Source organism: Lathamus discolor, chromosome 3, assembly GCF_037157495.1.
Source record: "Lathamus discolor isolate bLatDis1 chromosome 3, bLatDis1.hap1, whole genome shotgun sequence".
NCBI classification, from domain to species: domain Eukaryota; kingdom Metazoa; phylum Chordata; class Aves; order Psittaciformes; family Psittacidae; genus Lathamus; species Lathamus discolor.
In genome coordinates this window covers 50,667,550-50,680,683 of record NC_088886.1, presented here as the reverse complement: position 1 = coordinate 50,680,683, position 13,134 = coordinate 50,667,550, and the positions used below count along the sequence as shown (strand labels likewise).

Sequence of the window (13,134 nt, the reverse complement as noted above, 5' to 3'; positions counted from 1 at the left end):
AAAGCTGTCAGTCCTTGAGATTTGTTTCTACATAGGGAGTAGAGTACACACAAATCCCCTCTTACCTCAAATGTTTCAGCTCTAGTGAAAAGCCAATCTTACAAGACAAAATCTCTCCCCATGTTCTGTCTCTAGGTGTTTCCTCTCTTCTTTTTTTTTCATCTTCTCACTGATAACACCATTCATCTTTCGTTCATTCCGGTTTTTTTTTTTCAGGGATAACTTTGTTGTATTTCCTCAGTTTTAGCCCTTTCTTCCAAACGTTTTGTATAAATTTACTTCATTCTCTCTCTCCATCATCATGACAGCAACAATATGGAGAAGCATCCTTCTGACCTCTGGTACAGACAAAATGGGTATGAAACAGGTTCTAGTGAATTCTAAAGAAAAGCAGCCCCATGATAAAAAGTGTGATGAGGTTACCCTACCAAGCACTTAAAATATGTCCATTTAGGGACTGTTAGGAGTAGATCTTTATTTCACCTCCTCTGCGCAGATTTTCTCTTGCACAGCCTCTAATACATGGCCATACGTTACTTACTCTGCCTGCTACCTTGCTCAGTGCTTGCAATGAAAGCTAGTTAGAAATGTTCAGCATCACAATTCCCATTGTAAAATACGGCTTGAATTAAATGGTATTTCTTTCTTGTGAAATTGTATTTCACAATAAAATGCCTGTGATACTAGAAGTGCATGCTTTTTAACATTAGCATTTTGCATTTGCTTCCTGGTTGTAGGGTTCATTTTTCGTTCAGATTGGAATGAATTTTACATTAAGGACTTTGAAACAAGGAGAGTTGATCTAAAAATGAGACCCTTCATTTGACCCTGAGCAGTTCTTTCGCCTTGAGCTCATTCAGAAAACAACTTCAGCATTGTGCGTTTCTCGTTCTGTTTGACTAAAAACAAAAGATGAAATGGTGACTTTTTAAATCCCTCAAAGGCCATCCACAGAACAGCTCTGCATTTTGGGTGGTGACATGTGATGCTCTGCACTGTGCATAAGAGGGGTGTTCCTGTAGGAATGGTACATGGGTGGTGTAAAGCACACCACAGGCTGTGGGGGGACAGGAAAGAACAGCCTCTTGAAGTCATGGGCTGGATTGGAAGATAGGAATCACTAGCCATGCATCTTCTGTGATGCAGAGCAAGAAACTGAACTTATTAGCAACTGCATGCCTCATCTTCTGAATGCAGATCGTAGGGCTGATGTGTAGAAATGCAGAGAACTTCAGTCAAAAGCTTATTTGAAGGTTTAACTCAGTATATTCAAGTCAGTGACATGCTAAATGCTCTGGAGTTCATCAGACTGATGCCTGGAGTATTACAAAACTAGTTGTTATATTCAGTAGCTTTCATCTCCTTGTGCTTCAGTCTTCGCTTTTATACCTGATGTTGTTGAGAAATGAATTTATCTATGAAATCATTTACATATAGTATGCTGTGCTGAGAAGAAAATGCTCTGAAGTTTTCAGCTACATCGGTTAGAAAAGTCTAGCCAGGTTCAAGAGGAAATGCACAGTTTTCTGCTTGAGACATGGTTTGGATGTTGTATACTAAATAATAATTAGGGTGATAAAAGTCTGTAGTGAACAATTATCCATTCGGCAAACAAGGCAGGTGTTTTGGGGGGGAAGGAGGCAATTGGGTAATTAGACTGTACCATAACATGTGAGCACAATAAAATTTGCACAGGCAATTTTAAATCTGGCACAGTCTACTCTCTGAGCGCCTGACTTGGAAACCTGAATAGTTCACGACATGGCTTTTGATGTAACAGCACATTACCGATTACAGGTATTCCTGAGCAAAATTACTCGGTGATTTCTGGCTGAAACTCAGGCACTGTAACAATTTGAGCTATAGAAGAAACAAAATAATTTATGGTGTCTTGGTGGTAAGAAGGGAAATGCTGAATGGATAGCATGAGCGAGGGAGAGTTGGCTGTTGCATGGTGACTGGCTTGAGTAAAGGGAGCACGTTTGTTGATCCACCCTTTCTTCCTTCAGTTCAATTCACTGAAAATCCATCCCCACAAGAAAAGAGATAGGCGTAGGGGGTTATTTGTTGCTTTGCAAATAGATCACTCCTTGGCTGGTTAGGCAGGCTTACAAGGAGAGTCTTGACTGCGCACACTGTGACAAGGAGACTTTGCTGGCAGCCATGGTATGGTGGAGTCAATTACCCATCCCTGCCACAGGATCTGTGGAGTGGAGGGAGGGCAATCCCTCCACATCCCTGCTCCCAGCGTGCAGTGCTTTGGATGTGGGAAGCCTGTGCCAGCCTGCTGATGGACTGTGGACATCAAATGCCTTGCAGATGCCTTTGCATGCCCCTGCAGAAGGGACTGCACAGATATAGACTCACTACCTTGCTGGCTGAAAATGTTTCATCTCAAATAAACACTTGCCTCATTATCTGGCCGTGCTAGCTTTGCACTATCTGGTTACTGCCTGGCTTGGAGACACCTGTTCTGTGTCCAAGCATTTTAGAGGGAAAAAAAAACCAACTACCCAAAGCTGTCAACAGACATAAAAAGGCTGCCTGTTTCCATGGGAACATGCTCTGCTGAGCCCTGAGTATAATGAGCTGCTCCCTGTGCTGCAGAAACACTGGACCTTGCTGGAAGAGCCAATGGGATTGCTCACTGGGCTAGTTTAGAGATGCAATTCCCTTCAGTGGCTGTCCTGTTTGAGCAGTGCTCAAGGAGAATGCCCCTGGGGAGACTGCGCTGTGTCTTGGCAGTGCCTGTGGAGAGGATGGACGTGTTTTGCAGATAGCAAGAGGGAGGATGGGGATGGTGGTTTGGGTGCCTGTGCTTGCAAGAGCGGTGTGTGTGCACTGCTTGCTGCTGGGCTTCCCGCATGCTTGCTCCCTCTGGAGCTTGGAGCTTCCAGCTTCTCAAAAGTGCTGTGTATGAGGGATGGGAGAGTCAGGCAAAACAGCATCATGTGGGCTGCTATAAAATTGCTTTTGGTAAGAATTTTTTTAGCCATGGGTTCTGCATCTTTCAGTAATAAAGTATTGAAAGAGCTCTTGTGGTGCAACCTCAAATGTATGTCATGTCCAGTTTGAGTCTGCCGTGACCACTGTTTCCTTCTATTGTTGTAAGCTCTTTGAGGATGAAGGCAAGTGATGCATGCAGCTGAAGGCTCAGAAGATTAGGTTGCACTGCATCCTTTGCTGGGGAGCTTTGTCTCTTCAGTCCATGCTCTGGTAATTAGCACTTTTAGCTCTTGAAGACTCTGGATCAATTCATGATGTTTCAGCACACATGAGAGACCTTATGCTAATGTGTCTATGGCCTTTTTAACATGCCACAGAATCATAGAATGGTTGGGTTGGAAGGGATCTTAAAGCACATCCAATTCCAACACCCTGTCAGGGGCAGGGACACCTTCCACTAGACCAGGTTGTTCTGAACCCTGTCCACCCTGGCCTTGAGCACTGCCAGGGGTGGGGATCCACAGTGTCTCTGAGCAATCTGTGCCAGTGCCTCAGCACCTTCATGGTGAAGAATTTCTTCCTAATATTTAATCTAAACCTCCCCTCTATCAGCTTAAAGCCATTCCTTGCCCTGTCACTACATGACCTTGTAAAAAGTCCCTCTCTAAAGAAAATGTCTTCAAAAAAAGGTTGTGCAAACCATATTGCAAGTGCAGAAATTACTAGATCTATTTGTGAGTCTTAAGGATGGAAAAGCTGAACTGACTGCAGTGAGCAACCTTTCGGTTAAAACTGCATTGGCATCAGAAGTAGTCTTCTGAAAAGCAGCTTATGTGATGGTGGTTCTTAAAAGGGCTCTGTGGAGGTCCAGAGAAAGAGACTTAAACTAAGATAACTGGTGAAAAGAAAGAACTGGATCAACAGGCAGCTGGATAAGTAGGACAGTATGTCCTTTGGAAAGGGTAGTCATCAAGCCTCACAAATCTCTTGAGAAATCTTTGAAGGTGTCAGAGAACATGTAGATAAGGTAAGTCCAATTGACAAAATCCACATAGATTTCTGGAAGGCTTTTGATCAGTTTCTTGAGTGAAGGAGCTTAAGGAAATCAAGCCACTATGGGCTAAGAAGAAAAGTCATCTGATAGGTAACTGCTTAAAAGACAGGAACAAAAAGGCAGGAAGAGCCCCACACCTCTGCAAGGGAGGAAGTCAGCAGTGGTGCTCTGCAGAGACCTGTGCCAGCAGCACTCCTGCTCTGTGAATCTTAAACGATCTGGAAGACAAGTCAAGACTGAGTGTGAAGACTGATGATGATAGTAATGGTGGTAAAAAGAAAACCAACTTGAGTGACTAGGCAATAAATAGCAGGTGCAATTCAATGCAGATAAATGAAGCAATGCACATGGGGAAAGGCAGTTGTCAGTTTATATACAGAATGGAGTTCTGAGCTGGGATCTTATTCCTCAGTGAGACTTGGGAGCTACTTGTAAATTATCTTATGGAAATGGCATTACAGAGCCCAGCAACTGTCAAAAGGTATGAGGCTTGATGGAAAAGAATCAAAGAGCAAAACAGATTATATGAAGGGCTCTGTGTCTTCTCATCTGAGGGCTGCTCTGTACCCCCATCTCAAAAATGCCTTCTTGGAGCTAGGAAAGGCATAGAGAGGACGAGCAAGTGCTAGCAACATAGGAAACATTTGAATGTGCAGAATGATTAAATAAAACTTATAGAGCAGGGGACTGCAGATCGCTAGTTGTACAATACTATTATGAGTGGGAGGAGAGTTGGAACAAGAGGTTTTCTCTCTCTTACAGCACAAGAACTTGGGCCATAAAAAAAAAATGCAGATGGAACAGTCAAATAAGAGGTGACAGTTCTTCATAAAACATGTAACAAGTTTCTCATAGCTATCTTGACTGTTGCAGGTTCAAATAACGTTTGTATAAATTATAGGGAGCAATACATCAAGGAGTACTCGCAAACCTCTTCTGGTGCTCCAAGTGCTGGAGGCTTGGAACAGGTATTCAAGAAGTATTGGTACATTACCCTTCACAGGGTACCTTCAAACTGGATGCTCAGTTTGATAGGCCTCTCATCTGATGCAGCATAGTCATTCTTCTGTGAAGAGAGGGATAAAAAATGAGACAAATGATATTTTCACATTGTTGGGTTTCCATTTCATCTTGTGGTGTCTCACTGTTAACATAAAAATTGCAAAAGCTCCAGAATACCACTTTGTGCTGTTCATCAAGTGTTTTTTATATAGGAGTTCATGGCCCTTTAAAAGCTTGAAAAAGTGTGTTCCTCTCTCCGTGAGGCTTCTGGTTTTCTTAAGTGAGATTAGACAATGTGTAAAATCATCAGACCTTTCTGCAGAGAGGGAACAGTGAAGTGTCAAGCAGGGAAAGAAGGAAAACTACTCTTGGGAGCACTTGTCACTTCTATCTGTTATTTCGGGTCTCAGGCTCCTGTCACAGTTTCAGAGCAGTTTGTTCTGTTTATCTGATGTTCTAGCCCAAAGTAAAAGGTGAGCTGAGGAAGTGATCATCTGCATTGGATGGCCATGATCCCAAAGGAGGTTGAAGAATTCCCGTTTGCTGCTGGTGAGTGGATCTCCTAAGACTCATTCCCAGCTCAGAAGCTAGTTATCAGAGATATATCTAAGCCCAAAACAAAGCCACAGGAGCCAAAAGCCATCTTCGTGCTCAAGCCTGTAGCTAAAGTGCTGTAGAGATTATTCTACAGCTTCTACTGATTTTCATTAAGAGTATTTCTGCTTTATTGCCCAGGAGCCATTATTGTGCACTGCCATTCTCATGTTAGATGCTGTAGGAGAGTGAAAGCAAGTAAGTCTAACTGTGGAATAAGTCATCATAATGTCAGAGATATTAGGTGTAAGTATCCTGCTGATAGGATAGATGTGTTTAGCCCCAGGTCAGTAAGGTATATGATGGTAGAGCAGAGGGCTGCTGTGTGCTTAATGCTGAGAAGGTGCTTCTGTGCGCTGCCGCGTCAGGGCCTAATAATCTGTCCCTGTTCAAATCTCTGCAGCAGCCTGGCAGTGCTGGCGCTTGATCTTCTACAAAGTTGGTGCCTTGTCCTGGGGAACCCTGAGAGCTGACTGCAGTGGTGGGGATCTGTGCACTGCAAAGTGCAAGACCCTGTCCCAAAGGAGGATTCTGAAGTGAGATTTGTTATCCTGAGCTGCTCTTCTAAAAAAACCAAGAAAACAGACCTGAAAGAAAATTTAAATATAATAATGAAAAAACATGTAATAAAAAGTTAGTTTTGCAAGAGGCTGACAGGGTTGGCGGAGTGTTCATTATATGCTGTATCAGTAAGTATATGAAATGTCAGTGTGAAGGGAATTCATTCCCCTGTAACAAGCATGACAGACTATTGAATTGCATGGAGAGGCTGTCTGCAGGTGGCAGGGTGGGGAGGCCCTCTTCAGGATCTCACTTTGAAGGAGTTTACTTGAACAGCATGTTGGTTTCGAGCTTTTAGAAGTCCAATTTTTTTGGCCTAAAGCATTTTTGTCAATGCTCTGTGTACATATGTACTGTTGAGAGGAGACTCACCATTCATGGGATGGGGTGCCCTGAGGACACCCTGGCTCCCTGCTTGGCTGCAGAGGGATTGTCCCTTTTCTTTTGCTCTCTTTCATTTTCCTAATGTCTTTTGCTTTTTCCAGGCTCAGAAATCACACTGAGTTATCTGTGCTCACCTTTCAAGGACTTTGTACCTTCTAATATGAATTGAAAAACCTCTTATGGGCAAATCCTTTCCTTCCAGGGGGCTCTGCTGAATTCAGCAGCAGCTGTGGACTGGGGAGAAGAATATTATCTCACACATGCTGTGAAGGGTGGGGAACACAACAGCAGAGACCGTGAAGAGAGAGAAGAAGGGAACAAGCTGAACCACAGGGACGAGAGTGTAAAGGTAATTGGCAAGCAAGGGCTAAATCTGGACATATGTATGTTGGTCTTGAGCCAAAACGTACTCCACAGGGTCAAGCTGAAGGTGAGGAGTGCATGGGCTGTGGAGATCAGTCAAGACAAAAGCGAATATATACACACACAGATAGGGCCTTTCAGTAGATGGTTGTGCCAAAGTGGAGTCGCATGCAGAGAGGAGCGAGACATGGCTTGTGATTAGGAGCTATTCCTCCAGGGCACAGTGCCCACTGACAGGAGGATTGTGGGCAGGACGGCATACCTGGGGAGCCTGGGCTCACGTGGCCAAGCATGGAGCTTTCAGCAAACCACAGTTTTAACATCCAGAATAAAACTTGTTTTTCATCTGCCTTAAAACTGGGCTGTAGTTTGAAATAGCTCAGCAAACTCTTCAGTGAACTTCAAGAGGTGGGATGGTGGAGAGCTGTTACCAATGCAGGCATTGCTTGCAGATTGAAGCATGTAAGGTTACTGCTGGAAAGCTTTTAGTTCAGCTAGGAACCCTTCTGAGTCCTCCCCTGGAATAGTCACTCTCTCTTCCTTGGATCCTGACCTCTCAATTCTCCTACTGTCATTAAGTGTCACTCAACCTGTGGTGGTAGAGGCTTCCAGACCAGGGGCCCTTCAGAGTTCCATCTTTCCCATAGATTTCCTTGTTAAATCCATCCTGGATCCCGGCTGTCCTGGTTTTCATTAGGGCTGTACCTTTCTCTCCCAATGTCTTTTGGAAGAGCATGACTGCTCTGCTGGATAACTTGCTTCATCTGGGCATGAGCTGAGCTCCATGTTTTGTGTTATGCAAGTCAGACCAAGGGACTGTTGGGTCTGGTATGTCTCATATGGTGAATACATAGCTTCAGGATGAATGCTCTGCAAATGAGACTTATTAGTTTAAAAAAAAAAAAAAGGAACTGAGAGGTAGGAATATAAAGATGGAAGTCCTCCAAAAGAGACACATTTATTGCGCTGTGACTTAGAAAGTAAGACTTAGTATATTATTTTTTTATTGCTACTAGAGTCTGCTCAGTAATTGGTGCTGCCCTATTACTGCAAAAGAATTAATTGCATAGTGGCTATTACTGAGCACTGGGGATCTACACCAGGCAGTGATGGCCGAAACGGCTGAATATCTGTAACCTTCAGATCTGGACTGGTGTGGGAGTTCTTGGCTATGAAGCTCTTTCCTTGTGATTGAACCAAAAAGTGGAAGACCTGAGAATTAAAGGCTGAAACAAATTACAGTATTCAAACCTTGCAATGTGATTTTTAAATTAATATCTTCATCCCCTTTGGGCTACCTGCGTAGATAGTACTGGCTGTCTCATTCAGTGTTCATGCCAAGGGCTGGAGCACCTTCACTTTGCTTTGAAGTCATCTGCTGAAGTCATCTGCTCTATCACGAGGCACACTGATTAAAAAATGGAGAGAAAAGAATAAAAGGAAACGGTGCAGCAGGACCAAGAGCTATGTAGGGCCGGTGGGTTTTCAGTCAGCAACACTGGTGTTGCAAATGTAATGCTGGCAATGTGGCCTTTATCTGTAGCTGGTGTCAGCAACTGGCTCGGTCATGTGAGGTCTCTCTAAGGTGCAGAGCTCAGGTAGCAGGAGGCTCTCCTACTCCCAAACACAGCTGGAAACAGCAGCAGGAGTATTTGAAGCTAGATTGAAGCTGGATTTTTGAGAAAATTGAATGTACTTGGCTATTTGGACAGCTTAGTTACAGGCTGCAGTGGATTCTCCCAAACACAGACTTGTCTCTCTAAACGTCAGCTCTTGAAGGGGCTGAGGTAATTAGGTTGAATTTCTGTTTATACCCCTGTGTTTCAAACATAGGAAGATAACACGCCAAGCTATGGGGCTCCAGGTGATAAGTGCCTTCAAGGATCAGAGCTGCTGTCAAATAGGAATCCAGCATCTTTAAGCCTGCTTGATGCAATGCAGCATCTCCTGGCTGCTGGGATGTGTGACTGCAACAGCTCAACTCTGCATGGGCTGTATTGATCTGGCTAGGGATGTGAGATGCTGCTCTGCATCTGCTCTGCTTCCAGGTCCATAGCTGGTGACTCTAGAGCCCCAGCTGTGAGTCTCCACACCTTCTTGGCCTGTCCTCCATATTTTTTCTATATGAGTAAATCAAATAGTATATTAAAGGTCATAATAGATAGTTAAATCTACCCTTTCTCATGGGGGCCTCCCCTGGCTTCTCTATATTTAATCAGAGCTACGTATCCATACTCTGAGCAGTTGGCAAGATAAGGGTAAGGCAGCATCTCTGATTCACTTCCTAGGCAAAGGGTGGCATGTTCAGCACCCACTTTATTTTCTTATTCCACTTCATAGATACCTTTTACAGCACTTTATTATTCTTCCATTTTCCTGAAGGAACCTAGCGTTTGAAGCTGGGTGATGCTCTTAGCCATTGTGTTTTTGCATGACAGCATGACAAAGTCTTATACAGGGAGCACAGCCCTGCCTGTGACTGACATGTCTGATAGAGTGTATACAAGGTACACATGACTCAGACCTGTGTGTTCACCCCAGTGGGGCTTTGCAGGGTTACTTTGGGTATGGTAACTGCCTGCATCCGTTTCCCTCCCTGCACTGTCCCAGTGCAGGGTTCAGCTGAATGCCTGTCTCTCTGGCATGACTTGCAAGTGAATAATCGGGGTACTAGCCTTGTTCCCATTGGGTTCAGACTTCTGTTAATCATTTCAGTCTTCCTAACAGCAGAACTCTCTCATCAGACTGCTCCCCCCAGACCCGCAACTGTCAGCAGCTTTTCGGCTGCTTCCCAGGCCCCACTGTGTGCTCACTTAAACTCCTCTGGTTGGACTGACTCCTTGCAGAGATGGGGGAGATGCTGCTTGCAGGAGGCCACCCACTTCGGACTGTGATCCCAATGCTGACAGAGGCAGGAGGATTGCCTGTGATGTGTTAGGCTTTATAGATCTGTTTTCTGGCACTGGGGCTGAGCAGCTCAGTGGGGGCATGGCCAGACAGCCCAATCTGTAACAAATCAGAGGGCCATCAACTGCTTTGTTGTGCTCCTGGCTGAAGGCTTGAGAAGTTTCCTGCCTTTGCTCCTCTCCTGTTCCCTTGCAGGAGATGAAGCCTTGTGTTAAGACTTCGGTAGCAAGTACAAAGGCTGCAGGGGGCTTGTTGGGGAGAGAATTCCATTGGAGGAGGATGGAGGTTGTACCCGTGTTTTCCTGCCTGCCCTCTTTGTGCGGGCTTTGTTCCAGGCAGGCACAGAGATCTGCTTCAGCCAACTTTGCCATGAGCAAAATTCGCCTTGTGGCAGGGCACCCCAGGGCCAGAAATGCTGCGCTCATGTGCTTTTGCCAGGGTAAACCAGTTCCTTGCAGGCAAGACTTTCACATGTGCAGTATCTTTCCCAACATTGGTGATGTTTTTGAAGGCATAAAATAATTTGGGTCTAATTAGATCATTGAAACTTGTGATGTGTGACTTGTAAATTAATCTTGTGGACTGTTGGCAGCTGCCTCAGGGAGGAGTGGGAGCTGCTCCCATGGTCCGACAGCCATGGTCAATGGGTCAGCTGAAAACTCAAAGCTGTAGCAGCGATGTTTTAAGTAATTTGTTCCATAGAAGAGAGCTGTTGTGTTGTCCTTGATTTGTGCTCCTGAAGTCTGGTGTTCTGGAGCTCTCTTTGTCATCTCTGGTGTCCTAGGCAAGATTTAAGTATGTGTTTAAATTCAGAAATAGGCCCGCTGATGAAAAGGGAGCAAGGATCTGGAGACCATGATATCTGCCATGTCTTGCTTGCAGTGGGCTGCAAAAGCTGCTGCACTTAATGCAGGACAAAACTGAAAAGAAATTGAAACCATGATGGTTTTCTGTTCTAATAGAAGAATAATCAAAGGGAAGATGGTACCCCACTACTTCCTATTGCTTTAGACGCTGTTGTAACTTGCTTCCAGTGGGGTACTTTTAGGATTAGGTAGTTGATTTTGGTTGTGCATTGAACATAAACAAAACCATAATGCTGTTACACAGCCAGTGTCTAGGGCAAAGAGGATCCCAGACCTGGGGATGTTGATCTCTGTGGCTTACAGGCTGTCTGAAGATGATGAAAGGCAGTCTCCCTTTCTTTAGGGTGATACTGCATTTTCACAGCAGTAACATGAAGAGGTTAAGAAGCATCTGGAGCTATTGTACCTCTGCTCCTCAAAAATGCAAATCCAAGGGTTGGTATCCACAGGTCTGCTCCAAGTGATCCTGAAGATCAAAGAAATAGCTGTATGCATGTAGCATGGCTGTGATGCCTCTGTCATGATGGGAAGGTCAGCCCGTGGGGAGAGCTGCAGCTGCCTTGCAAAGCTGAGAACAGCCACAAAACCTGCTCTTGCTTTCCATTGCTCACTGTGTAGCTTAAGCTTGCCTATGCTGCTCCCTTTGTGCTTACAGAGGTTCATGATGCTGTCTCCTCATTCAGTGACACTCAGCAATAAGCCATAGGGAGCATGGGGTGATTGCCCAGTGTCAGCCTGGCATTCATGGTGGTAACTGCACATTTTTCCAGCTACAGTTTGTAGAGAAAACAGCTTATGGAAATGCATCATCAAACTGATTCTTGCAAACCAGGGATGCTTTTTCTTAAGGTACTTGGGAAGAAAGATATTCATGTTAAATGTAATGAGTTAATACAAATGACAGATGAGACGTTTTGCCTCAAGATCAGTCAAAGAGCCAGTTGCTTTTGTCACAGAGCAGTGCTGCATTAAACCTTCACCTTAAGAAAGGAAATTTACCCAAGAGAAAGCATTGCCAGCACGCAGGGATTAATTTCTGCAGAGGGTTTGATGGGGGTTATTGTAACATAAGGCACTGTTTTGCTGTGCGATTGCTGCTGCCAAAGCGCCCAAACACTTTCACATTTCTGGGGGGAAAAAAGAGTCAAAACCTTTGGAATAAAGTTTCTCCCAGGTGAAAACACTTAATCAAAAATATACTGGGAAAAACAGGATTTCACCACACTTCTTACACCGCATCATGATAGATAGAAATGAGATCTTTCATACCTAATGCTTTCTGCTACATGTGTCTTTTTGGAGTTGAAACAAGGTTTAACTAAAGCTACAGAGGTGTATGTTCTGCGTACACTGCAATCACTCTGCACACAGGGGAATACATGGAATACATGTTTGCAAATTAAAGATTAATCATTCCAGGTTTACCAGCTTCTCTTAGAAATACGTAATGTAACAAAGCAGACAAAAGTTACTTTAAATGGAGTAACTTTATCAGATGTACTCCTAGGGTTCTCATCACAGGCTTATGACGGGATGATGTGACAGTAATGCCACATGGAAATGCTCTGCCATCCTTCCCAGAAGAAATGAGGAGCTGTGATACTGGAGCCTGTCATATCTTGACAGGACTCATAACATCTGGTGACAGTGTAGTAATTAACTTGCATCACTGGTGAGCATTAACGGTTTTGCTTGCACATGGTGTGTAATAATGGGGATTAATTTGGGATGTTATTTATTTATTGTGAATTGGGATACAGTCCTGCAAGTGCCACGCCACCAGTTGGAGATTTGTAGACCTGACCTTTAATACCAGCTGCTTCCCTGGCTCTTATGCAGGTAGTAGCTGGGCTGGCTGGAGTGACAGTATCTGATGCAGAGAGTTGGTGTTGAGAAAGGGAAATCCTGGCAGGGGCTGTGGCTGGGTTAAGTCTGTGGTGTGTTTTAACCCTAGCCAGCAACTATCACTTAAACTAAATGCCATGCAGATGCTTGCTTGCTCACTCCTCCCACCTTTCTCCCAAGCAAGATGAGGAGGATAATTGGAGAAGGTAAAACCCATGGGTTGAGACAAGAACAGTTAAATAATTGACATTAAATAAAAGAACAATAATAACAATAATAGTTGAGGTCAGATGCCCTGTCTCTGCTTCCTCCTGGCTTGTTGTGTTCCTCCTCATTGAGGAGAGCATGAGACACTGAAAAGTCCTTGATCAGGATAAGCACTACTTAGCAACAACTAAAACATCATTGTGTTATCAACATTATTCTTGCACTAAATCCAAAACACAGCACTGCACCAGATACTAGGAAGAAAATTATTTCTATCCCAGCCAGAACTAGGACATTGGTGAAATGGCCAAGGGACAAAATGCAGTGTGTTTTGTTCTGCCTCATGTATATAAAAAGCAAGAGCCACTTAGAAAAGATGAATCGGAGGTGGAGGAGGCATGAAGA

The 13,134-nt window shown here is 44.2% G+C and overlaps 1 long non-coding RNA gene across 2 annotated transcripts in view; it reads left to right on the top strand.

The window, feature by feature from the left end:
• LOC136012198 (uncharacterized) overlaps positions 1 to 13,134 on the top strand; it is a 175,557-nt gene that overhangs the window by 48,575 nt on the left and 113,848 nt on the right. The window contains exons 2-3 of one of the 2 annotated variants that reach the window (XR_010611606.1): positions 5,463 to 5,551; positions 6,744 to 6,890. This is a non-coding gene — a long non-coding RNA (uncharacterized LOC136012198). Of the gene's footprint in view, positions 1 to 5,462; positions 5,552 to 5,999; positions 6,212 to 6,743; positions 6,891 to 13,134 lie in introns of those variants that run through there. The other variant, XR_010611605.1, reaches the window with a different exon arrangement.